Source organism: Colobus angolensis, unplaced genomic scaffold, assembly GCF_000951035.1.
Source record: "Colobus angolensis palliatus isolate OR3802 unplaced genomic scaffold, Cang.pa_1.0 Scaffold189, whole genome shotgun sequence".
NCBI classification, from domain to species: domain Eukaryota; kingdom Metazoa; phylum Chordata; class Mammalia; order Primates; family Cercopithecidae; genus Colobus; species Colobus angolensis.
Window position 1 is genome coordinate 2,064,224 of NW_012115032.1, and position 27,380 is coordinate 2,091,603.

The following is a 27,380-nucleotide window of genomic DNA, read 5'->3' on the forward strand; positions in this document are numbered from 1 at the left end:
TTTTTTTTTTTTTTTTTTTTCTCTCTCTCTCTCTCTCCTGGTTGCACATTATAGTTATCTGGGAGTGTCGATGATTTACCAATGCCTGATTGTGTCCCCAAGCTAATCTATTCAGAATCTCTATGGATGAGCCCGTGGGATGGGAATTAGTTGGAATACAGAATTTTGTAATGTAGGCAGCAAATTACCATGCCTCCATCTTTTCACTGAAGTGGTTCTGAGACAATAAGAAAATTAGCTTCAGTAAATTCAGAACTACTACTTTTCTGAGAAGAAATGATGGTAATAATTTACATCTTAAAAGCTATCAAGTTTTTCTTCACATATAAACTTTACACTTGACTTACTGTTTAAATTTGATTACTCTGTGTGTAAAAATCTATTAAATACAAATTGACATTTTGTATATTGTCATTTTATATTATCATTCTAATATTTTTATACAAAACCTTCATTTGATTAGAAATTTCTAATGCTGAAAACATACAACTTTTTTCAGTGTCATCTAGTTAAAAGAACTAAAATAGAAACTCCCTAAAACCAATTCAACCGCCAAAGTTCCATTCCTTCAGTCCCTGTTTTGTAATTATTCACTGTCACAAAAATCAAAGCATGTGAGTAATACTGTACTTGAATACTCAGAAAGGAAATTGTTACATAAATAATTAATGCTGTGAAAGGTTAAACTTAATTTGAAATTAGGTGATTTTTCTCTTGCCAGGGTTACAGACATTGAAGGTGAATAGTTTGATAGATTTATTTACTGAGGGGAAAATGAATGCTAATGGATAGCTTTTTGTGCTATGCAGATTCACCATTATAATTTCTCACTAATAATTAATCAGCTGTGAAGAGAAAAATAGAATGCTGTGGTTAAAATTTTTGTATTGTACATATTTATGGGATACAGAGTGATATTTTGATACATGCATACAATGAGTAATGACCAAATCAACATAATTAGCATATCCATCACTACGAACATTTATCATCTTTGTGTGGTGAACATTTGAACCCTATCTTCTAGTTTTTTGAAAATATACAATAAATTAGACTTAATCATATTTACCCCATAATGCTACAGAACACGAGAACTCATTTCTCCTATCAGTTACAATTTTACATAAGTTAGCCAATCTCTCTTCATCCTCCCTTTCCCCCTAAACTTTCTAGCCTTTAGTATCCACAATACTACTCTCTGTTTCCATGACTTTAATTTTGTTTTCCTTTCTGCTTTGTTTGTTTTTGTTTCTACATATGATTGAGAACCCAGGGTATTTATCTTTCTGTGCCTGGATTATTTTATTAGGTTGGTGCAAAAGTAATTGTTGTTTTTGTCATTAAAAACAACAGCAAAACACACTTCCTTTTGCAAAAAACCTAATACTTAATAAAATGTCCTCCAGGCTTATTCATAGTGCCATGAATGACAGGATTTTTTTTAATGACTGAATAGTATTTTTTTGTGCATATACACTACATTTTCTGTATCCATTCATCTATTGATAGACATTTAGGTTGTTTCCACATCATATCTATTGTGAGTAATGCTTTAATAAACTGGATTGAGGGTATCTCTTTGATATAGTGATTTTATTTCCTTTGGATAAATACAAGTAGTGGGATTATGAATCTTATGATAGCTCCATTTTTTAGTTTTTATAGAAATCTCCACATAGTTTTCCACAGTACCTGTACTAATTTACATTCTGACCAACAGCATAAGAGTTCGTATTTCTCCACATCTTCACCAGCAGTTTTTATTTTTATCTTTTTGATAATAGTCATTCTGAGGTGAGATAACATATATTGCAGTTTTAATTTTCATTTTCTTGATTATTAGTGACATGGAGTCTTTTTCATATACTTTTTGACAATTTGTATGTCTTCTTCTGAGAAAGGTCTATTCAAATTATTTGCCTACTTTTAAATTGGATTATTTGTGATTTTACTGTTGAGTTGTTTGAGTTCCTTGTATATTCTGGGTATTTGTCTTTTGTTGATGAATAGTTTCTAAATATTTTTTTCTGGTTTACATGTGGCCTCTTCAATCTCTTGTTTTCTTTGCTATGCAGAAGCTTAGCATTTTTCTATTCCAATTCCATTTGACTGTTTTTGTTACCTGTGCTTTTGAAGTTTTAACTATAAATTATTTGTTTTGGATGGGTGTAGTGGCTCATGCCTGTAATCCCAGCACTTTGGGAGGCCAAAGCGGGTGTATCACGAGGTCAAGAGATCCACATCATCCTGGCCAACATGGTGAAACCCCGTTCCTACTAAAAATACAAAAAATAAGCTGGGGGAGACAGAGTGAGATTCTGTCTCAAAAAAACAAGCAAATAAACAAAAACAAAACTAAACTAAACACTTTGCCTCAATCAATATTCTAAAGTGTTTCCCCTACGTTTTCATATAATAGTGTTATAGTTTTGGGTCTTACATTTTAAGTCTTCAATACACTTTGAGTTGATGTTTGTATATGGCAATAGGAGTCCAGTTTCATTTTTCTACATATGGATATCCTGCTTTCCCAGCACAATTTATTGAAGAGGGTATCCTTTCTCCAGTGTATTTTCTTGGTGTCTTTTTGTTGAAAGTCAGTTGATTGTAAATATCTAAATTTATTTCTGGGTTCTCTATTGTATTTCATTGTTTTTTTTATACCAGTTTTATAGGAGTGTTTCTGTTTTTAAACCAGCATCATGCTGTTTTGGTTACTATAACTTCATAGTATATTTTGAAGTCAAATAGTATAATGCCTCCAGCTTTGTGTCTTTTGCTCTGTATTCCTTTGGCCATTTTGGGAGTTTTTTGCTTCCATACAAATTTTAGCATTACTATTTTCTATTTCTGTGAAAAATATCACTGGTATTTTGATAGAGATTGCATTGAATCTGTAAATTGCTTTGGGTATAGTATGGTCATTTTAACAATATTAATTTTTCTAATCCATGAGCATGAGATGTCATTCCCTTTGTTTTTGTCCTTTCTAATTTCTTTCATCAGTGTTTTGTAGTTTTCCTTATAGAAGTCTTGCAACTCCTTGATTAAATTGATTCCTATTTTTTTGGTATTGTTTTATAGACATAGTAATTGGGGTTACTTTTTTAATTTCTTTTTCAGCTAGTTCAGTATCAATGAATACATATGATAATTATTTTTATGTTGATTTGGTATCCTGCAACATTATTGAATTAGTTTATCAGTTCTAAAAGCTTTTTTTTTTTTGGTGGAGTCTCGAGGATTTTTTTATATATAAGATTATGTCATCAGCAAAGATGGACACTTTGGCCTCCTCTTCTCTGATTTAGATGTCTTTTATTTATTTATTTTTGCCTAATTGTTCTGGCTGTGACTTCCAATACTATGTTAAATAATAGTGGTAAAAGTGTACATCCTTGTCTTGTTTTAGTTTTTAAAGAAAGGCTTTAAGGTTTTCCCCATTCAGTATGTTGCAGGGTGTGGGTTTTGGCATAAATGGACTTTATTATGATGAGTTATGTGTCTTTTATTTTTAATTTGTGGAGAGTTTTTATCAGGAATTGATACTTAATTTTATCAAATGCTTTTTTCATCTATTGAAATGATCACATGTTTTTTGTCCTTTATTTTGTTATTGTAAAGTATCATATATATTTATTTATGTATGTTGAAACATCCTTGCATCCCTTGGATAAATTTCATTCAATGATGATGTATTATGTTTTGATATGTTGTTGGAAAGGTTTTGTTAGTATGATATTGAGGAATTTTGTAACTGTGTTTATAAGGGATACTGTCTGGTAGTTTTCTTTTTGTTGTTGCGTTTTTGTCTAGTTTTGATAGGAAGATAATGCTGACCTCATGAAATGAATTATAACAGAACTCCCTCCTCTTCAATTTTTTGGGATGGCTCAGAAGAATTGGTATCATTCTTTTTAAAAGTTTGTTAAAATTTTTCAATATAGTCGTCTAGTCCTGGGTTTTTCTTTATTGGGAGATTTTTTATTACTGATTCGATCTTGTTACTCATTGGTCTGTTCTGTTATTTTTTTAAATTAGTTTGTTTTAATCTTTATCATGTTAAAAATTTTAAGCAATTTTTAAAAAATTTACTTAGTTTTGCCGGGCGCGGTGGCTCAAGCCTGTAATCCCAGCACTTTAGGAGGCCGAGACGGGCGGATCACAAGGTCAGGAGATCCAGACCATCCTGTCTAACACAGTGAAACCCCGTCTCTACTAAAAAAAATACAAAAAACTAGCCAGGCGAGGTGGCAGGCGCCTGTAGTCCCAGCTACTCGGGAGGCTGAGGCGGGAGAATGGCGTGAACCCGGGAGGCGGAGCCTGCAGTGAGCTGAGATCCGGCCACTGCACTCCAGCCTGGGCGACAGAGCGAGACTCCCTCTCAAAAAAAAAATTTACTTTGTTTTACTCTTTACCTGTCCTGCATTTATCCATTTGCTGTAGGTTTTTTAATTTGTTGGTGTATAGTTGTTCATAGAAGTCTCAAATAATTCTTTATATTTCTGAGGTATCACTTTTAATGTCTCCTTTTCTATTTCTGATTTTATTTATTTAAATCTCTCTTTCTGTCTTGGTTAGCTAGCAGTTTATCAATTGTATCTTTTCAAATAAACAACTTATTGTTTCATTGATTATTTATTTTTTGTGCTCTATTCCATTTCATTATGCTCTGGACTTCTACTAATTTTGGATTTGGTTTATTCTTGTTTTGTAGTTCCTTGAGATGCATTAGTTTGGTGGTTTTCTCTGTTTCTTGATGGTAGATATTGTCCTTTCACTTACTGATGTAGGACTCTGTTAAGTATAGTTTGTAGGTTTCATTTAGGGGTAATTAATTTCTTCAGTTTTTACTTCTTTGGGAAGAATTTTATTTCTCCTTAATTTCTGGAGAGTAGGTCTTCCTGGTATAGTATTATTGACTAGCAGGATTTTTTTTTCCCAGTTCTTTAATATATCATCCCATTCTCTCTTGGCTTATAAGATTTCTGCTGAGAAGTCTGATGTTAACACAATGGGGATTTCCTTTTATGTGACTTAATTCTTTTCTTTTGCTGTTTTTAGAATTTTCTCTTGTCTTCATCTTTGGTTGACTATTATGTGCTTTAAATTGTATCCCTTTGGGAATCTTTCAGTTTACTAAGTGTGTAGATATCTATATCTCTACCAAGAGTTTGGAAATTTAGGGCTTTTATTAAATAATAGGTTTTCTATATCTTTTCGTATCTCTTATTTTTCTGGAACTCCCAAAATTTGAATATTTGGTTGCTTTATAGTATGCCACATGTCACATAGGCTTTCATCATTCCTTTTAGTTCTTTTCTCTTTCTTCCTTTTTTTCTAAGTTATTTCAAAAGATTTCAAGTTATGAAATCCCCTTTTTTACTGTATCTAATTTATTGGTAAAGTTCTTGATTGCATTTTAAACATTTAATTCACTGAATTCTTCAGCTCCGGGATATATATTTGGTTCTTTCTTGATAATATCTTCATCTTTGTTGAATTTGTTACTGAGATCATACATTATTTTTCTGATTTTATTGGACCATCTATGTGTCTTGTCTTGTATCTCACTGTTTTTTAGATCATTATTTTTCATTTATTTTCAGTTATTTCATAGATTTTCTTTTCTTTAGGATCTGTACTATAGAATTATTGTGTCTTTGGAGGTAGCTTTGGAGATGTCATGCTTCCTCGCTTTTTCATATTTCTCATATCCTTGTAATAATATCTATTCATTTGGTATAACAGTTGCTTCTTTTAATTTTATGGATTGACTCATAAGAAAATATTTTCCTGTAGATGTGTCTACAGTGTTGGTTGTGTAAAGTGCTTTGGCTTTGATTCTGGGGTGTGCTCAATAGGGTAGTCTCTGTGTGACTTTGTCTGCTGTAATCAATGTCAATGATTACAGTGGGCTGGGCATGCCAGTCCTCAGGACTACAGGCAGTGCATGTGTGCATCAGTACTTGCAGTATTGATGGGGGCCGAGTTGGACCTGTTCTTGGGCCACCAAGTGGCATGTGTGAGTACTGGCAGTGACATCAGCAGACCAGTTCTTGAGACTCTGTGTTGAGCTCATGGCATTTAATGTGATAGTAGTGGTAGTAGGCTGGCCTTTGGGCCCCTAAGTAACACACACGTGTGCGTGATGACAGTGGTAGGCTTGGCAGGCTGGTCCTTGTGCCCTCAGTTGGTGTGTGCTTGGGTAGGTGCTGGCAACTAAGGCAGTAACAGCAGGCCTGTTCTTAGGCCCCTAGGAAGTGCACATATATACCAGTGATGGTAGGTATGGCAGGTCTCTCCTTATATCCCTGTATGATGCATGTGGCATTTCCAATAGCCCACAAGCTGGACCAGTCCTCAGACTCCCTTTGTCCTACATGTACCCTTTCTGGGGCATTGGACTGCTTACCTCCTGGGGCTCAGGAAACTGTGTGGGTTAGAATTTTGGAGAACTGACTCTACTGCTGGGTCCAGCTGGCATCACAAGGCTAAAGTCCTGTGGGTGTACATGGTGGGATGTCAGCTAGATTCCAGGGATGTAGAGATGTAAGGGCTGTTGAGCCCCAGGGCAGGATGTAGTGTAGTGTGTTTTGGGCTCTCAAAATAGTGCCAAAATGGACCCAAATGATTCAGCACCTTAGGTCTCAGGATTGTGTGGAAATCAGCATGAATTCTTTCTTTGAAACAATGCCATCATATTGATTCCTGGAAGCTTCTATTACTAGGCCAAGGGCCTGTGAGGAGCAAGGGGCTTTCTTATGGCTATGACTGCAGGCATCCATGGTGAGAATGTGGATCACTATAGATTTCTCTCTTACCTTTCCCCTTAACAGAGAGTCCCTTCTGGATCTGAGCTGATCTTGGTTAGGTCAGCTGCTTTGCGTCCACCTCCTTTTGTGCCTCAGAGGGCCTCTGTCACTTCCATGCTCAATTCTTGTGTTTTCTCATAGACACTCTATTCGGCGTGTGGTTATCTATTTGCTGTTTTAGTTCTCAACTGTGCAGAAGCCAACTGCTGAGTGCCTCAAGTCAACCATCTTGATGACGTCTTTTGTGTTAAATTTAAAGTGAAAGAAAAAAATTAAAATAAATTTAAAATGGCTTCTTTGACTTGGCACATAAAAAAAGTATGATAAAAATGCTTACATCTTAAAACTTTTGATTAAAATTTTAAGAACAAATATAATAGAAATGAATATAATAAGATTTTCCTTTCTGAAATAAATGCAATTCTAATATTCACTACAAGAAATTTTATATAATTTTCTTGTTTTAATTCACCAGGTGTAGTTAAACATAAATGTATTACATTGCTAGAGTCAAAGAAAAATGTCATAAAGCTGTAAATATAAACCTTTATAGAAAAGAATTACTTGGAAGAAAAATAATTCAAATGAATAGGTCTGTAACAACATCGGATGTACTGGTGCAATTAACAAGTAACACTTGTATGAAGGTGCACCAAAATTGCTTAGTGAAAAGCATTTGATATAAATGTTAAAAATACATGTTGTTCCTAGAAGTGTTATAACACTGCACTTATACTATATCTTATCATATTAATATAAGTTGAATAGGGAATAGTCAACAAAGTTAGATTTTTCAGATATTAATAAATTAATATATATATAACCTTAAAAATGATATGCCTTCACCTTTCTCAATTAAAAATGACTGTTCCCTCACTGTGGGTAATTTATTTTTAAGTAAAACAATGGTACAAGTTGAACACCCCAATCTGAAACATGAAATGTTCCCAAATTTAAAACTTCTTGAGCACCAAAATGACAACCACAAGTAGAAAATTCCACACCTAAGTACTGAAATCAAACTTTGTTTCATGTACAAAATTATTAAAAGTATTATATAAAATTACGGGCCGGGTGCGGTGGCTCAAGCCTGTAATCCCAGCACTTTGGGAGGCCGAGACGGGTGGATCACAAGGTCAGGAGATCCAGACCATCCTGGCTAACACGGTGAAACCCCGTCTCTACTAAAAAATACAAAAAACTAGCCGGGCGAGGTGGCGGGCGCCTGTAGTCCCAGCTACCCGGGAGGCTGAGGCAGGAGAATGGCGTGAACCCGAAAGACGGAGCTTGCAGTGAGCTGAGATCCGGCCACTGCACTCCAGTTTGGGCGACTGAGGGAGACCCCGTCTCGAAAAAAAAAAAAAAAAAAATTACCTTCAGCCTATGTGTATAAGGTGCATATGAAACATAAATAAATTTTTGCATTTAGACTTTGGTCCCATCCCCAAGATACCTTGAGTATGCATATGCAAATATTATAAAACCTAAAACAATCTGAAATCCAAAACATTTCTTGTTGCAAGAATTTCAGATAAGAGATATTCAATAAGAACATACACCCAAACCTATTACCTTGAGCTCATAACCAGGGCCTAGTTATTAATATTTTGCAATTAGTATTAGAGCGTGAAGAAAATGTTCCACTGCTCTTGTATTTTTTTCAAACACAAATTTATTTTCAAACAAAAATTGGCCTAAACATTATTTTTCTATTAACTTTCTTATGTCATTTTTAAACTAAGAGTCATTACTAAGTAAATAATTTACTTATCAGTGAAAGACCTTTCTGATCTTAAGAAGTGACCAGTGAATATCTCTCATTTTAGTTACATATTATTGTAAAAAGAAAGTCCACAGATATAGTAGAGTGCACAGAAAGAGGCTTTTATAATTTGTTTTCCATAAACAAATGTCACATTTAAAGTCTATGACATTTTACATTTATGAAGATGTATCAGAAATTATGGCTAGTAAGTTGGTGTAGAAAAGTTAAAGGAACCATGTGAATGTATCACAATAATCACTTGCAGAGATGATAAAAAGAATATTTGTGGACCTTCCTATCATCATTTGTTTGCTAAACTTTATTTTTTAACACAATTCTTAGTTAAATAAATCCCTGTGTTTATATTACTCTGAGCTAGGAGAATACCATCGGGTTGTGCACGTTATTGTTTACTCAAATAAATAGTAAACAGTCCTTATCATTAAGACCGTTATTTTATTTCCATATGAAAATTATGCTAAAGAAACTCCATTTCATTTCACTTACTTATGAACCATAGAAACCACAGAAGTTTCCATAGCTTCTAATTTTCTAAAGCTTCTCTAAGGTAATTTAGAAATGGATGAGTTAGGAAACATCCATAATAGATAGCCGTAGATGACATAACCCATGTATTTACTAGTAACAGCTTGAGAGCTATGAAAATTGAGCAGTTACCAGAGGAAATGCTTTGTGAAGCCATGACCTTTGTCTCTTTTTGTCTCCATGGAGAATAGCAGAAAATGTGTAGTAGCTAAATAAATGTTGATAAATACTATGATCAGAAAAGTATTTTGATACTTTTATATCACATAAAAGTGATATATGATAAAATATATCACAAATTTATTCTAGCCTTTACCTATAGATCTGTGGTTTGTATTTATCTACTTTATAGTTGGAAAAATTGAGGCCCACATCAAGCCCTTTTGATGTGCATGGAATCAAATGGCAAACTAAAAATAAACAGTAGCTATTTTGAATGTACTGTAATGATTTCTTCAGTTATTCATTACTTCTAACCTGATAAATAAGAACGGATGCATGAATAATTATGTTCATAAAATATGTTCTAGCAAAATCCTTTTCCACAATATCTCTTTTTTACCATTCTAATCTTCTTCATCATTTATATATGTCAATATTCAGCATCTTCCTTTTTCTTCCATCTCAAAAGTTTATCCACATTGACATACAGAACCCACAATGTAGAAGGGATGCATTTCAAAAAAGAAGGAAGCCCACTTATTCAACAGAGCAGGTGAATCAACCAGTCGCAATCAATAAGATATCAGGTAGCCAGTCAGATTTCTCTAATTTCTATTTCTTTTTAGGATTACTAACCAGACAAAGTAGGAGCACTTGCTTTCAGAAAAATGCTGAAATTCTGCTAGAAGAAAAGGGGAGGAAAGGTGGCTTATTAATTTTCTTACTAAGTTCACTATCTCATTTGATCAATTAACTTCCAAAAGCTGGGAACCAGATTTTTAGCACATTCTTAAAGTGTTTATCACTTTACAAATTGAAGTGGCTTACGCAAATCATGCATTTTATGTATATGCATTGACATCAGAGATTTCTGTAGTTTTATGACCTTCTGGGCTACTTTGTTTTCTTAGACCCTGTAAAAAAACATAAGATTACCCCTGTAATTATGCAAAATAGGGTATAACTTTGTTTCCATTTTTTTAAAAAGTGGTTACGAAAAGAAGTAGCAAAATTGACTGCTTATTATTTTCTGCATATCAGTCAACTCTCATCTTTCATCCTTCACTGAGTAAAACAATACAACTCTATTTTCTCCTGTTCTACCTGGACTTGTGGCTACATAAATTAAGGAAGTTACTCTTGCATTATATTGACTTGTGTGGCAATCAAAATTCAGAGCTTCAATTCAGGTAAAAAAATAAAATCTTAGGAGAGAAACTGATCATAAATGTTTTCTTAAAAAATTTGCCTAGTGTAACATCATATAAATGCTAAAATTTTTAAATGCCATTATCCTAATTCTGTTCTAAATAAATCCAAGTAAAAATAACTGTCTGAAATATAAATTATTAGGTAAAATTTGTGTATAGTCATGCACCACCCTCTCATTAAATAATTCACTTTGAAAAAGTAGTTTGTTCTGAATGGGGTAAAAAGTAACACTCAAAAGATTTTTAAATTGTAAACATTTGGTGATCTAACATCAATGTTATTATTAGTGTATCAAGACATTTTAAAATGCATTTTTAGCACAGAGATTATTTACAAGAAAATCATTTATTTTCAACCATCTATGCAAGGATGCTGTACTGAAGATTTTTGAGTGTTTAAAAGCCAGTAAAAAAAGGAGTAAAGTCGGGAACCCGCTTTTCAATAATTTGCTTGAAATACATGAATTAAAAATTATACCATTAAATAATAATTATTACCTTGAACAGTTTCCAAAATGTTGGTGAAACATATTGCACATTTTGGGGGATATACGTTAAATAATATACATATGATGTATAGATTTTTGTGCTTTCAGGCTTCTCATTGTTGACTGGTAGAGTATTTTTTTAGAAGAATAGAAAATTTTCTATCATTCTTACCTATGATTGAACATCTAAATCACAGTTCCATTGTGTAGGGATACATAAAATTTTTGATTTTGGGGGAAACACTGGTAACACACCTTTTATAATTTTTAGCGTGAATAGTACCTGGATTATGAGAGTAGATGAGATGATATCAGTATAAGAAAGTCAGAGGAGAAGTGATCCATAATTGCACCCTTTAACACATCATAATTAAAGGGCTTTTCTAAAAATACTGGAGATAGCAGATGGTCTTGAGTAGAAACGAAAGGAGGATTCACGGATTCAGATAAGAATCAGAGGGGAATGCTGTTGTTGGAGCTTAAAAAATGAGTGTTTTCAAGAAAGAAGAAATGGTCACAGTGTCAACTAAAGTAGAGGTGCCAAATACATGAAGCAATGACCATTGGACTGAGCAACAAAGATGATACTGTTTATTTTATCAGATGATCAGAGAAGAGGTGGCGACAAGATTGCTAGTTTGAAGGAAAGGGTATGATTAAGTGGATATTACTCTTGATGATCTTGATGTTGACTACTATTGAAAAGGAAAGTGAGAGATACTAGATATAAGGAGGGGTATTTTCAGGTATGAAAAATGAGGCAAGGTCTCACAAAAGAAAAGGGAGGAAATGGAATCAAGAGATCAAGTGATGGGGTTGTACATTGATGAACTAAGGTGACTCTCTTCCTTTAAACCTGAAAAAGTAGATGGGGGTGAGAGGAGAATCACATTTAAAGTGTCTATTGGAGACTGGAAGATTATACAATTGCCTCTGCTAAGGCAGATATAAACTTCACTTGTTGAAAGAGAGACAGTGGATTGGTAGTTGCTTTCAGAAGACTGTTGAAAGTCTAGAATATGTCCAATGGAGAATGGATTTTAAGATTCTAGTGGTAGAAACATTCTGGGAAATCAGGTTACTACTGTAGAGTGCTTTGCTAGAATGGAATGCATATATAACAGTGTTGGTATCAAGGAAGAAAAATAATTTTTGAAGTTAGTGGGTGTCTTTGTTTGGGCTGCTATAACAAAATGCAATAGACTATGTGGATAATAAGGAACAGAGATTTATTTCTCACTACTGTGGAGGCTGAGAACAACAAGGCATTGGTAGATTTGGTGTCTGTTGAGGGTCTACTACTTATTCATATACAGTGTTCTTGCTGTGTTCTCACATGGCAGAAGGGTCAAGAGAGCTCCCCAGAGTCCCTTTTGTAAGAATGCAAATATCATTCATGAAGGCTCTATTCTCTTGACCAAAGGCTCTGCCTAGAATTAGATTTCAGTGTATGAGTCTGGGGGAGATATATAACAGTCTATAACAATGGGATTAAACTGCTTAAGGTAGTTATTGAAGATGCCATATTAATAATAGAAATAGTTTATAAAGATCCCTGATGATGTAACTTGTAGAAACAGTTCCTACAAGCACTAAATGTTTTGTTTTATTTTGTTTTTACTACATAATCTGATTAAAAACAAAGGTGTAAATAGTTTTACTTTCATCTTGGAAAATAATTATTAGTTAACAAAACATAGTGGGGTATGTTTTCACATTTGCTTATAGCAAAATGTTTTTGTTTCTGAAACAAAATAACGTTTTAATATTGTAATAGGTACAACTGCCATTTATTTAGTAGTCACTAAGTATGAGACACTGTATTAAACATCTTCCAAACAATCCTCATAAAGAAAAATCAATCCTCACACAAAACTTAGCACGTTAATAATTATTATTTCCTTGAAAAAATGAAGAATTGGAGTTTGGAAAGATTAAGAAATTTACCCAGATGATATAACTGCTGAGTGTTTGGGCCAAAACCCAAATTCTGACTCATCACTTCAGAACAGGAGAATTGCACCTTTAGATATGTTGGTTTGAAAGATGAATCACTATAAAAGAGTTTCATGGGAAAACCAGTATGTGTTTTCATTTCAGGATATTGCCAAGATTAATTACCTTAGAAAATGTTCAGAAATTACCTACAAACTCAGTGAGCTCTTCAAAAGTATTTCAACAGATAACTTCTATTTAAAATAAGTACTTTGAAGGAATGCATGATAGAAAACTTCTGCCTGGAAAAGTTACAATAATATAAAGTAAAAGTTACAGTCAAAAGAAAGGATATAGTCAGTAATGTCACATGATATTCACAGTAAAACATTGCTGTCAATCAAGTTTTTCTATTATGGATGGCACTCCAGTTTACTCATTCCTGGAGGAAAGCAGTGTATCTCGAAAGCTGAAAGGGAAAGGAGGAAAGGGGAATGCCTGAGAGTGCTCTGTTGTTAGAGATAATGTAAATTAAACCAATATAATTTGGTGGCTGCCAAAAATATGAGAACGGGTTGCAGTTTTTAAAATTATTTTCTATTAATTTTCTTTTGTCATTTATGACAACATGGATGAACTTGGAGAACATTATGTTAAGCAAAATAAACCAGGCACAGAAAGATAAATGCAACATGTTCTCACCCATATGTGGAAGCTAAAAAAGTTCGTCTTACAAAAGTTGAGAATAAAATGTTACTAGACATGAGGACAAGGCAGGGACAGAGAAGCATAGCTACAAACATACAGCTACGTAGGAGGAAAAGGTTGTACTGCACCATAAGGTGACTATAATTAACAGCTTATTGAATATTTTCAAATAGCTAGAATGGTGGATTTTGAATGTTTTCAACACACATGATGAATGTTTGAGGTGATATATATGCTAATTACAGATTTTATCACTGCATCTTGTATATACAACACACTCTATGGCATAAATATGTAAAATCAGTACAGGCCAATTAAAAATAACAAACCCAAATAATAATAAGAATGGTACATTTTGATGATATTCTTGTTGCCTTAAAAGCATTATTATTTTACGGTTATTTCTGAAATCTTATAATCTTGAAGTAGGCCAAATATTTTGATTTAAAATATCAGAAATTTATGGCAATGTAACTTTAAATTATATTATTCTATTAAAATAAGAAGTACCCCAAAAGTTGACTAAACATATTTTAAATTATTTTCTCCATTTCTCCCTTCTACAAGCCAGTGTGGAAAATATAGCAGAGTGATATCTATGAGACCCTACTCCATCTATTTCTAATGTTTAGCGTGACAGAATCTGCCGTTCCCCAAATATAAATTACAGAATCTAGAAATACTCTTGAATTCCCTTTACAAGGAATGAAATTTCTATTAAATGAAAGTAGATTCTCTCTACAGCTAAGCTAAGCCTTTATTTTACCTCTGAGAAATAAACTGGCTAAAGTAGAAACGTTAATGCTAACAAAAGTGGGTTACAGTGTCAGCCCATTGACATTCAGGTTCCCCTGTAGTCATGTTGTTGCCACATAGTGGTGACCTGCTAATTAATTTTCTTGTTAGATCACAAGGGAGCACTTAGGGAAGAGCTGTAGTATTTTGCTCCTTTCTACCCAGGACAAATAAATCAGCTCTCATGGATTATTTTTAAGGCTTTTAACAAATTCATTTGAGAAGTAATTCTGCATTGAAGTCGAATTTTCTTTCAGATTTCTTTACACCGTTAGAATTTTTTGTTGACAATAAGGCAAAATTCTAAATTACATTTAACCCACTCAAAACAAAAAACTGCTATACGTATGTTTTGCCTTGGTCTTATCTTTGGCCTAAAAAGAATTGTAAAAAAGTAGAATTATCTTCTTGCCCAGATGAAGGCAGATGGTACTGAGTACATTTAGAACTTCTAGCAACAGTTTTCTATAGCATTAGCAGTAATGTACCATTTGCAATCTATTGTCTATTTAAATCTATTTAATTTACATTTAACAAGACATTTCTTATTCTTGTGAGTTAATTAAAGAGTTACTGACTATTACAAGGATACTAATTGAAATGCAATAAATAAGATAACTGAGTTGGTATATAATTAACTGAATTTACATAAGTAATAAACACCGTATTGCAGTCTTCTCGAATGGAGTTGAACTGATGCTGATAGTCATCTTATACAAGAAGAAGTGTTTAGGCATTTAATTAACATAAAATAAATGGCTCTGACAGATTAATTGTATATGTATTTTCAAAAGTAACTGCTAAAGGAATAATGTAACCACGCCTTATGTGGTCTAACATTATGGGGATCCCTATTACATTTTTAGTACGTTTTTTCAGGAAAAGAAATAGTTCAGATTACAGGCAAAACCTAGCTCCTTATGCTTTGTAGAATTAGCTAATTTTTGTGTCCTCAGTTTACCCTGCGTAAGCCCCTTAACAGTCTAACTCATAGGTGTTATGGTACTCAATTTCAGAAATGTCTCCATAGGACTTTCACTGAATAATTTCAACTTTCTCAGAAAACTCAGGTTCCTCCCAATTCGCTTCCTCATAATGGGTCTATAAATTTATAACATCATTTAATAGAATATAATAGTTTATAATTGTTACAGAGTTTCAAAAATAATTCCTCTTTTTTAGTGCATATGAATCGGTCTGTAGAACACATTAATGTTTCATAAAATGAATCTTAAAAGCTCCATTCTGTATGTTATTTTGGTGAAGTAGTATTCCTGGTTTAAGTAAATAGTCATAATATATTCTAAAATGAATACAGGTGGAAAAGCAATACAAAAGCTATAGTAAATTGAAGTATTTTAGTGTTTAGTGTGGTAATAAAAAATAGTTTCTGCTCTGATATTTGTTATATATATGTATGTTTTTTCTCTTTGCCAAGCTGTGTATTTTCAATATGCTACATAAACAGAAGAATATTTCTGAAAATGTTGCTTTTGTTATTTTTTAGTAGCTTCTGATTCATATGTAAATTTTCTCCATTTAAGTTTTTCATGAATATTTTCTTTTGCTTTACATAAAAGAAAAATAAGAGTTTTTCACCAAAATAAAATAAAATATAACATTAAGACTGAATAACATTAAATTCACAAACTCTAAGATAAATTTAGTACAAATTTAAAAATATGTATTTTCATGTAAAAGTACCTATTGAACAGTATAGCTACTGAATATACTCATGGTTTCAACAGCAAAAGCAATTCACTAGAAGGAGATGAACCAAGATATTATTTTTAAAGAAATTACAGTACTTTATAGGCAATATTTAAGGAATGCCAGTATTATATACAGAAAAGGCATTTTTTTTAAGTCAGTCTTAAGACTACCAAAAGCTTCTGTTATTACCATTAAAATTATAAATGGGCTGGATGTGATGACTCATGCCTGTAATCCCAGCACTTTGGGAGGCTGAGGAGGGAAGATCACTTGAGGTCAGGAGTTTGAGACCAGCTTGGCCAACATGGTGAAACCCCATCTCTACCAAAAATACAAAAATTAGCCAGGTATGGTGGCAGGTGTCTGTAATCCCAGCTACTTGAGAGGCTGAGGGAGGAGAAATTGCTTGAGCCCAGGAGGCGGAGGTTGCAGTGAGCTGAGATGGAGCCACTGCACTATAGCCTGGGTGACACAGCGAGACTCCGTCTCAAAAAATAAATAAATAAATAAATAAATAAATCGTTACTGTGTTCACCTGACATATCACAATGCAATTAATAGAACATTACCCTTATACTATGTACAGTATATTTAATTATGAATAAAATAGTGAAAGACAAAACATGTACTTAAACAAAAACACATTAATGTGATCTCTTTCTTACCAATTTTTTCTTTTTTTTTTTTAAATCAGCATTTTCTCTGAGGACATTTCCTGCTATGGCTAATGATTCCTTTAGAAAAAAAGCCCTTGCTTGTTTATAGATTATTTATAAAGATTGATTATATAACTGTCCTATTATACAATATACAGATATGTAACTGTCTGAAAAAAATTAATATGGTTAAAAACAATCAGACAGATTTGAAAATGCACATAGATATTACATCTACGCTATCAGTAATTGGGATGGACTCCATAAAATTGAAGGTACCTCCCTCACAATACATACTTTATGCACTGTATACTTATATACATATGTATGTAATATATATATGCATTTTACATCCAAGCTAACCTCTTATTGCTTTTTCTTACTTGAAAGCTTGCACATACTAAGCCATGGGCTCTCATACTATGCTTCTACTTTCTATATATGTTCTACTATTAAATATATACTCTGGAGTATTTTTCTAAGTTCACTAGAGGAAAATGAAATAAAATATGACATTTCCTAAATTTTACGTTCTATTATCTTTTCTTAACCTTTTGCCATCTGCTATGAAAGCTTGCAACTGCATATGAATGATAGAGTAACAAACACTAACAGGAAGACTGAAAGCATGTTCAAAATTATAGAGCATTCTGTTAAACCAATTGTGATTCCCATTTGCCTTTATGCAATACTGGCACTTTCTGCTGGTAAAAAATGATTTCTACTCTGAATGATAAAATTCAATATGCCAATATTTCCTGGTGTTCAGCAAAGAACACTTTGCTTCCAGGTGCTCAGCCACATGAACATGGAGAATTTCTGCACCAAGCTTTTAATTTGATACGTTGAAGTCTCCTCATTTACCTCACATTCTGTTCCTTTCGGAACAGTGATTTACATTCTTCTTATTATGGATTGAAATGAAGTAATTCTACCTGTTTCTATGGCTGTCTCTAACTTCATCGTTCTGCCTAAGGAAAAAAATGCAGCATTTCTCCTCACACTCATTTCCCCAGTAAGAAATGCTCTCTCTGAGAATCAGATATCAGTCTCCACATTACTTCTGTTTTTCTATTCCAACACAGAAGACAGATGTTTTAGGTTGGGCTCCCTGGGGGCACACTCTGAGGCAGAGATTTGCATGCAGAAAGACTGTGGAGGCTACTCTCAGAAATAATCTCTGTGAGGAGTGAGGGAAGGAAATAGGATTATGGAGAGGAAAGAGTGCTGCAATGCAGTTCCAACAAAGACCTCAGCCTATCCCACAGGGAATTCTGGAATTGGGCTGGACCATTAGAATTGTCTGAGATTAAAGCATGAGGCTGGGCCTTTTCCTCTCACTTCTGAAGGGTAGTTGGACTTGTGCTCCCTTTCACCTTTCACAGAAGGCAATTCCCTGGAAGGGATTAAATTGCGAGGTGCCAAGAGCCAATAATCTTGGCACTGCAGTCATAAGTGCCTTGATACCAAAGTCAAGTATCTTGGTGCTCTGCCAAAGCATTCGATCTCTATTGACTAGAAGTAAGTTAGGGTGGCTTACTCATATTTCAAATAACAATTTGCATTGAGATGGCACTGTAAAGACAGTGTTTTTTTTAAATCATTACTATTTTAAGCCAAAAATTTTTTTTCAAAAGTAGTTTCAACCCATGTGTCTGCATGCATATAGATAAGGACAGATACAGATATTTACTTCTGAATATTATGCTTGGCATTTTGAAAGGAATTTCCAAACTCAGATTATCACCAGTCATCAAATAATATTACACTGAATCATGTTCAAAATAGTTGATTTTTTTCTAAATTATAGGTATTTTTGTTCTCAGATATTATCTTGATCAACCAAGGGTTATATTAAACATGTATTTTATTATGCCTTCGTGACCTGACACATAAGAAATGTAAAATCTAAGATAAAATCTGAAGTACTATTTATACCTCAATAATATATTGAATTAAAAAGGGCTACATTTCAAACACAAAAAATAATTGTTTTCTGAGAAATGTTTAACTGGAACCAAAATTGGGGAAGGCTAGGTCAATATTACAGGAGGAATCATAAACAATAGATTTAGTCTAGGGAATCTTATATACTCCTTTTTTTTCTTTTTTTTTTTTTTCTTTTCTTGAGACAGGATCTCACTCTGTGGCCCAGGTTTGAGTATAGTGGCAGAACATATCTCACAGTAGCCTTGATCTCCTGAGCTCAAGCAATGCTCCCACTTCATCCTCCCAAGCAATTTGGACCACAGACACTCACCACACCCAACTAATTTACTCTTATTTTTATTTTTGTGGAGACAGGGTACCCACATGTTGCCCAGGAAGCTCTCAAACTCCTGAGCTCAAGCAATCCTCCTGCTTCAGCCTCCTGAACTACTGAACTACAGGTAGGAGCCACCATACCCAACCCATAAACTCTATTATTTGTGTTAAAATTTTATTGTAATTTCCAGTCAAAATTGCTGTGTTGATTGCACTCTGGTTAGCCATAATTTCCTGGCATGTGTGTCTACTTTTGAGATCTATTGTTTTAAAGTGAGGAAACATTGTAATATGGCTACACATGTTTTGAGCATAGGTCTTGGATTTGCTCCATGTTATTTTCCTATGTCTGCATGCCTACAAAAAAGTGAGATCTCTACCTCTAATATTAGCAAAGTCCATCATTTATGTGAAATAAATCTAGTATGAATTAGTTCCTGGAGTAAGTGTAAATCCTGAATATGCATTCATTGTTAGTTCTTCAATTTATTTACTTTCAAATATTTATTATTCATCCATTTGGCCTCAGCCTGTAGTATCTTGAACATCTGCTGAGAATTTATACATCTCAGAAAGGGCAGTGAAACAGATGATTCATAGACTTGCTTTATTGAGGACTCAAATTAGAGTTGTTCATTATTATCTAGAAAATGCAGAAATGTTATAAAGCATATATACACTTAAGTAATACTTTTTAGAACCAAGAAATTTGTATTGTAAATTCACTTACTGTGTCACTCATTTTGGTTTGTAAAAACACTCTGAAACACTGAAACATTATACTAATCTGTGGTGGCACCTCACTCATGCCACTGCCCTATACAAAATATACTAAAAACAAAGGCAAACAATTCCAGACCAATGGTGGTAAATTTACAGTTTAAAATTGTGTCAAAGAGCAAAACTATTGTTCATTATAGTGGTAGGTTAAAGTTAGAATAGTTCCATAATTTTCTAGTCATTTTGGAGCAGTTATCTAGCAATTTACTGCTTGAATACTGAATTATATCTTCTGAGAACACCAGTCCTACTGAGCCACGTCTTATAAATAGAAAAGCCACATTCCTTCTAAATCAGAAATGTATTTATGTTTTACGATTACAATATGTTTTCACCAGCATTTATAAAACTTAGGAAATTTTATGTTCTTGTGAAATGTATACAGGTAACGGATTCATCCATCCTTTTCTACCTTTTGCTTTTTAAATGTAACATCAACTTAGGTGACACCATACATTTAAATACATTTTTACTTATATAGCAGTTATTATCCTAGCTTTAAGGAAAGGAAAAGCAAACAATATATGATTTTAAAAATCAGATTATAATGTTACCTTTTGCATTTTGAAAGATGTTATGTATGAGCTTTTTACTTGCCACAACGTCATCTACAATAGCTCTATTTAACATAAGGTATATCTGCAGTGGGAAAATTTGCACATTCATGAGTTATGCACAATCCTGTATGAAACGTTGAGACTGCCTGTCTCATCTTCCAGAAAAAGCTGCAATAAGTTTACTCTCCTGGCACCACCAGGTCTGGAATAGCAAATGAAAACTAATTATTTTCAAGGGACAATTATGATTAAACAATGGATTAAATTTCAACGAATAAAATGTGCCATTAGTGGAGTCAGGTGTGGTGGCTCGTGCCTGTAATGCCAGCACTTGGGAGGCCGAGGCAGGAGGACCACTTGAAGCCAGGAGTTTGAGGCTGAGCCTGGGCAACATAGTGAGACCCAGGTCTACAAGAAATACAACATTAGCTGGGTAAGGTGGCAAGTGCCTGTAGTCCCAGCTACTTGGTAGGCTGAGGTGGGAGGATTTCTTGAGCCTGGGAGGTGAAGCTGCACTGAGCAGTGAGCACCATGCCACAGCACTCCAGCCTGGGCAATCGAGTGCGATCTTGTCTCTAAAACAACAACAGAAAATACATCAGCTAAGAAAATATGCTGGCCAAGAAAATGCTAATTATATCATTTTTTCTAAATATTATTCTTTGTTTTTTTTTTAACATTCAGAAACAAGTAGGCAAATTTAGAGATGTTAATAAAAGTTATATATAATCCCAGCACTTTGGGAGGCTGCAGCGGGTGGATCTCCTGAAGTCAGGATGGTGGGTGCCTGTAATCCCAGATACTTGGGAAGCTGAGGCAGGAGAATCGCTTGAACTGGGAAAGTAGAGGTTGCAGTGAGCCGAGATTGCACCATTGCACTATAGCCTGGGTGACAAGCACGAGACTCTGTCTCAAAATAAATAAATGAATAAATAAATTAATGTTACATATACATATGCTTTGTGAATTCAATGTAGTTGAAAGTGTCACATGTGGGGTAAGCATCATGTTACTTAGAGTGGAGAATAAGTTTACTGTAGGGTCCTATACTCATAAACAACTTCTAAAATAAGCTATTTATTATAACTACTAATTATACAATATACATACACATATAAATAAAGATAAAGATTCTGGTGAAAGAGAATCTTTGTACAAAACTTCAAATTATATAAACACAGTATGCTGTGTCTTCATACTGAACACAGTTGCATTTTAATTCTGGCTCTTTTAATTAAAACATTGGACGAAGTACTTAAACTTCTTCTAAGTTTTGGGCCCAATTGAAAGGAACAATTACACATGCAATGCGTAGGTAAGCTAGAATCATGTCCTTCTGAGTTTTGCTTGGTTTAATCTATGTGAAATTATCATAAGTTGGACTCATGAAAACCATTACCAAAAAAAGACAAAGCAGATCTCAAAGCTGAAAAATGGTGTAAATTACAAAGTTATAAGGTGCCCATATTTGACTAACTTTAAATTAATCATAGGTTTGGCTTGGAAATATTTTTAGCATGTTAAACTTGAACAAGACTTAGATGCTTTACAGAGACATGATAAAAGATGACAGGTTAATTAAATATTGGAGATGTGCCAAAACACAGATACCTCCCCATCACAGGGTTCAGCAGGTGCTTCCCTTCCAAGTGTTACATCTCAGTTGTAGGTAAGTTCACAAACTAATTAGGATCATGGTTAGTAACTTAGTCAAATAACTTGGTATTCAGTGCTTATGAAACTGAAGCATGACACTGGAATGCAATGCAAATATTTATGAATAAAGTTAGCATTTACTCACACAACCACTGTGTTTATTCCTTTCTTTCAAAATTTCACTTAAAATCAGCAAAAGTAGCACAAAGGGAAAGAAAAGACTCAAAAATCCTTTCAAAGAGAAGCAACCGAAAAGTAAATTAGGAGGCTATGACTTCCTAAATTTCTAATAATTTGATGAAAGAGTTAATAAGGCAATTTAGTTAACTTTGAACATCATTCATTTTCTTGGTAATTTTTTTTCATAAATTGATTAATCTAAATTATAATTATGCCCATAATAGTCTCAGGAGTCTAGGAAATTCCTAGTAATTCTCTAGTAATGCATTGCTGCATTGACTGGGTCAGATTATAATTTCTATATTTTCTTTTTCATCTTCTTCTACATCCCCATCTTTCCACTAGAATAAAATTTTCTCAAGAACAGTGACCTTTTATGCTTTCACATGTCAATCAACTCTAGAATCAGAATGATTGTAGAGGAAACTCATTAAATATTTTTAAAAATTAATAACAAATTATACAAATTTATTGCCAATTATATCAGTGTATAATTTTATTTACATTATTTTCATTTCTAATAAATAACAAATTATATCAACTGAATTTGAAGTATGTTCATTTTTTATTGTACCTAGCTTAATCGCTGAAGGGATTTTGAACACAGAATCTCTTGAACATCTTATATTTTTGTGGGTTTTTAGTGAATTACATACAAAAACACATATTCTAAATACCAAGTATATTTTCCATAGAAGTTTTCTTTTTGTTCTGAAGCAAAGTTAAGTTTCACTTCTGTGGGCCCATACTATACTAATGTTTCTGTATTAATAGGATTACTTTAAAATAATCATTAAAAAGAGTAAATCACACACAAAAAAGTTATATTTGGTGTTCAGAATTTCTCCACTCAAAGGCATGCATATTTTATAAGGAAATTCTAACAACACTAGTATTAGAGAGAGAATGATGACTCTGCTTGACCGTGTGTTACTAGACAAATGTACCAGTTTCGATTCCAAAAATGGGGAAATGCCTTCAAGCCAATCTGAGGGAAATAACAATTTGGAATAATTTGTGATTAATTTCTATTTGTCCACCTCTGAGTATACTATCAATTTTGTGGTTAAAGGGCTATTACAGAAAAGAGGAGAATGAAGTAACATTCAGCAGGTGCTAGGCAATATGTGCACACAATAAGCATCAGAAAACCACCTGGGTTTGTCTAACTCCAGCCAAATCAATCTCTTATCCAACAATACAAAATGTGTCAGACACAGAGGGAGAGAGAACAGAGGATTCTGAATTAATCACTCCTAAGGCAGTGATATAAATAAACTATTTGGAATATCCATATCTATATATTGAAACCTATCTGTATCTATATCTTTTCATATATGTGTAAATACATAAAAATCTATAGCCATATATGTATATCTATCCATAGGAACAATTCTTTTTATATCTAGATCTAAATTTCTCTGTCTGTATATTTCCAAAAGTTAGGATATTCTAAAAAGGATTAGCTAATCTGGACATATTGGATACAACCTTTCTTTTTTCCTTTCTTTCAGTGTTTTATTAAGAAGGAAAAACGTATTTGCCCCAAAGAACAAAAATTAATAAGCTTTTATATCATATATGATCTTGTAACTGTTGTTTAGCATTGTAAATGGTGGCTAAATCAGTGTCAGAAATTATTAATTTATCTGTTCAACAAATACAGAGTTTAGCTGTGTCCAAGACAGTCACTACTGTGTGGTAAGTGAGCTTAGATAATTGTGTCTCAATTTTCTCTCATCTGTAAAGTGGAAACAATAATAGTCTTCCTCAATAAGTTTATTAGGAAAATGTAATGAGCTAATACATGAACAACTCTTTTTTTTTTTGAGACGGAGTCTTGCTCTGTCTCCCGGGCTGGAGTGCAGTGCAGTGGCCGGATCTCAGCTCACTGCAAGCTGCGCCTCCCGGGCTTACGCCATTCTCCTGCCTCAGCCTCCAGGGTAGCTGGGACTACAGGCACCCGCCACCTCGCCCGGCTAGTTTTTTGTATTTTTTAGTAGAGACGGGGTTTCACTGTGTTAGCCAGGATGGTCTCGATCTCCTGACCTCGTGATCCGCCCGTCTCGGCCTCCCAAAGTGCTGGGATTACAAGCTTGAGCCACCGCGCCCGGCCACATGAACAATTCTTATACAGATGTCTATCGCTTAGAAAGTACTCACTACGTCTTATAGATAATTCAGCAAAACTTTTTTGAGATCAAAAACAGATCACGTCAGGTTAAATCCTCTTATATTAAACACTGGGTTTCTAGCCAAACTATCTGAGTTTATTAGATACTTATTTGGGAGGGCAGGTATTCACCAGAGGTTAGAATATTTTATATGAAATAATCTTACTCTGCTAGACACTAATTTTTTTCGTCTTTGTCAAGGCATTCTTTAAAGTAGGAAAGATAAGCATGAAAATTTTGAAGACTATGGCTTTCCATTTAAACACCTTTTATTTTTGTCTCTTCAATCAGTAAGGTTTTTTTTTTTTTTTTTTTTTCAGGTCCTAGAGAGATAGGTGTCACACATCTTTGATATCATCTTACAGGTTATAATGCTGTTAATAAATTGGAGGACCCTTGACAAATGATTGATTTGCCAAATGTATAGAAGGCATGAGAGGAGAAAACATATTATTAGGAACATGGATACTGTTTGTAGTTTCTAAGTGGGTGTTAAAAGTCAAGCAGCTAAATGTTTTAATCCTTGGTAAATAATAAGAGGTAAGAAACTTGAGATATAATAAAGTTTGATGATTTTGAACAAAAGTATGAAATTAACTGGCCATTGTATTACTCAGCTGAAACTTAAGATGCTGGTTCAGCAATGTACCATTTAGCTCTAAGGTGTTGGTATCTGGTTTGTTGTACTTACTCTAAGTCTGCTTTTACAATTGACTCCAAAAAAATGTGGAATGGCATCCATTACTATCATTTGTCAATCATTGTTTAAATAATCTTTGTAGAAAATTTAAAAAAACATAAAATATTCCAAATATTTTATATTTATTTAAATATTGCAAACCTTCTAATGCGTTGTTGCAAATCATCTAATGGAAGTCACAGATACAAAAACTTACAGCTGAACAGTAAGTTCAACTCTAAGAAAGAAATGTTTAATTATTTGGAATATCATTCTAAATTTCTGTGTTCATTACAAACAAAATAAATATTTTATCTTTCTAAAAAGGGGTCAATAAAAACCCCAAGTGTAAAATAGTCACATTATTAAAGAGTGTGAATCAGATATCAATTTTTTTCCAAATTCATTATTAGAACTATATCTCCAAAAGAATTTGGGAAATTATTATTTATAGATGTTTTCTGAATATGTGCAACTCCATTCCTCATTGTATAAATAAAATTGAAGAACAATAATTGGAAGAATTTTATTGAAAAATTAAGAAAATTTTATTAGAGGAAGAAGAAAACATTTTCCTCTGTCTAAAAACTTTATTTAGAAAATACACATCAATTTAGTATTCAAACCGATTTTATTACAGAGTATAGAAAGCAATCACCGTGTTTTAGACCATACTCATCCTTTCTTGGGAGCAAAACACAAAAAGAGTTCCACTTATAATTTATTTCTAATCGATTTGAATTGACAAGTAAAAGTGAGAATGCAAATGCAGATAGAAAACCTAAAGAGAAGAGGAAAAGTCTCTTTGGAGACAGACTGTTTTTCCTGCCACTCAGTTAATATGTAAAGAAAAGGGTCTGAGTGACTTTAGGGTTAGAATGATTTATGGTGACTCGTTTATTTTAATTACCCTCTAAAGTTTTGGATAAACACTACTCAAACTCCTGTTCCTCTTGGTTAATGTACCTGTTACAAGAACACTGCATTGTAATTAAGTGATCAAATTCAGGGTGCTACAGTGCATAAAGCTGTAAACTGCTTTTGGATTTCAGGAGATACAAAACCACCTCATTTCCTTTGATGTCATAACTTTTTTATTTAATTTTTAAATTGAAAAATAATAAATGTACATATTTGGGGGTATATGTGATAATTTGATATACTTTCATATAATTTGTAAAGATCAAAGCAGTGTAATTGACATACCCATCACCTTAAGTATTTATCTTTTTAATGTTAGAAACACTGAAATTATTCTCTTCTAGATATTTGGAAATACACAACAGATGACTGTAAACTGTAGTCACCCTACTTGTCTATTTGATTCATGTCCCTGTCACCTATAATTTTTACAGTAGACCTTATCTGATGCTGAAGAAATAATGTGTGGAAAGTTAAAGACAAAATAAAATTATTCTCAATTTAAGATAATGAGAATCGGCCGGGCGCGGTGGCTCAAGTCTGTAATCCCAGCACTTTGGGAGGCCGAGACGGGTGGATCACGAGGTCAGGAGATCGAGACCATCCTGGCTAACACAGTGAAACCCCGTCTCTACTAAAAAATACAAAAAACTAGCCGGGCGTGGTGGCGGGCGTCTGTAGTCCCAGCTACTTGGGAGGCTGAGGCAGGAGAATGGCGTGAACCCGGGAGGTGGAGCTTGCAGTGAGCTGAGATCTGGCCACTGGACAGAGCGAGACTCTGTCTCAAAAAAAAAAAAAAAAAAAAAAAAAAAAAAAAAGATAATGAGAATCAACTGAGATTTAGAAGTATACTCGGCCATGGAGAATAAAACAATAAAAGTAAACAAGAAAAAGAGAAAAAAAACCACCTCATTTGTTTCAACAATGTAGAAGTTTTAAAATTTAATTTTATTGCTTAGAGTGAGCATCTGAACTACAAATAATGGTCATTTATTTTTAGAAATTATCCAGGATTAGACAAGATCATGACTTTATGTACTTCAAAATAGTCTTATTCCCCCAAGCAATCATGCTGAATGCAAAAGCACATGCTGAATGCAAAAGCACACCATCGCATGACGTATTTGTCTACTGAGCTTCCCAAGTGTGTACTCATATTCCCTAATGTAAGATTAAAAACAATTTTATAAAAACATTTCAACATCCTACACTTTTCTAGTTTCTCTTAGGTGTATATACATTAAATTTCCCTAGTGCCTCTCACGTTTCCAGATCTTATTCCGAAAGAGTGCACAAACTAATTAAGACAAATGAATTTATTAATAAAGGGTATTTTTTGTTAATGCACATAAGCATAACTTTGTAAAAAATCAT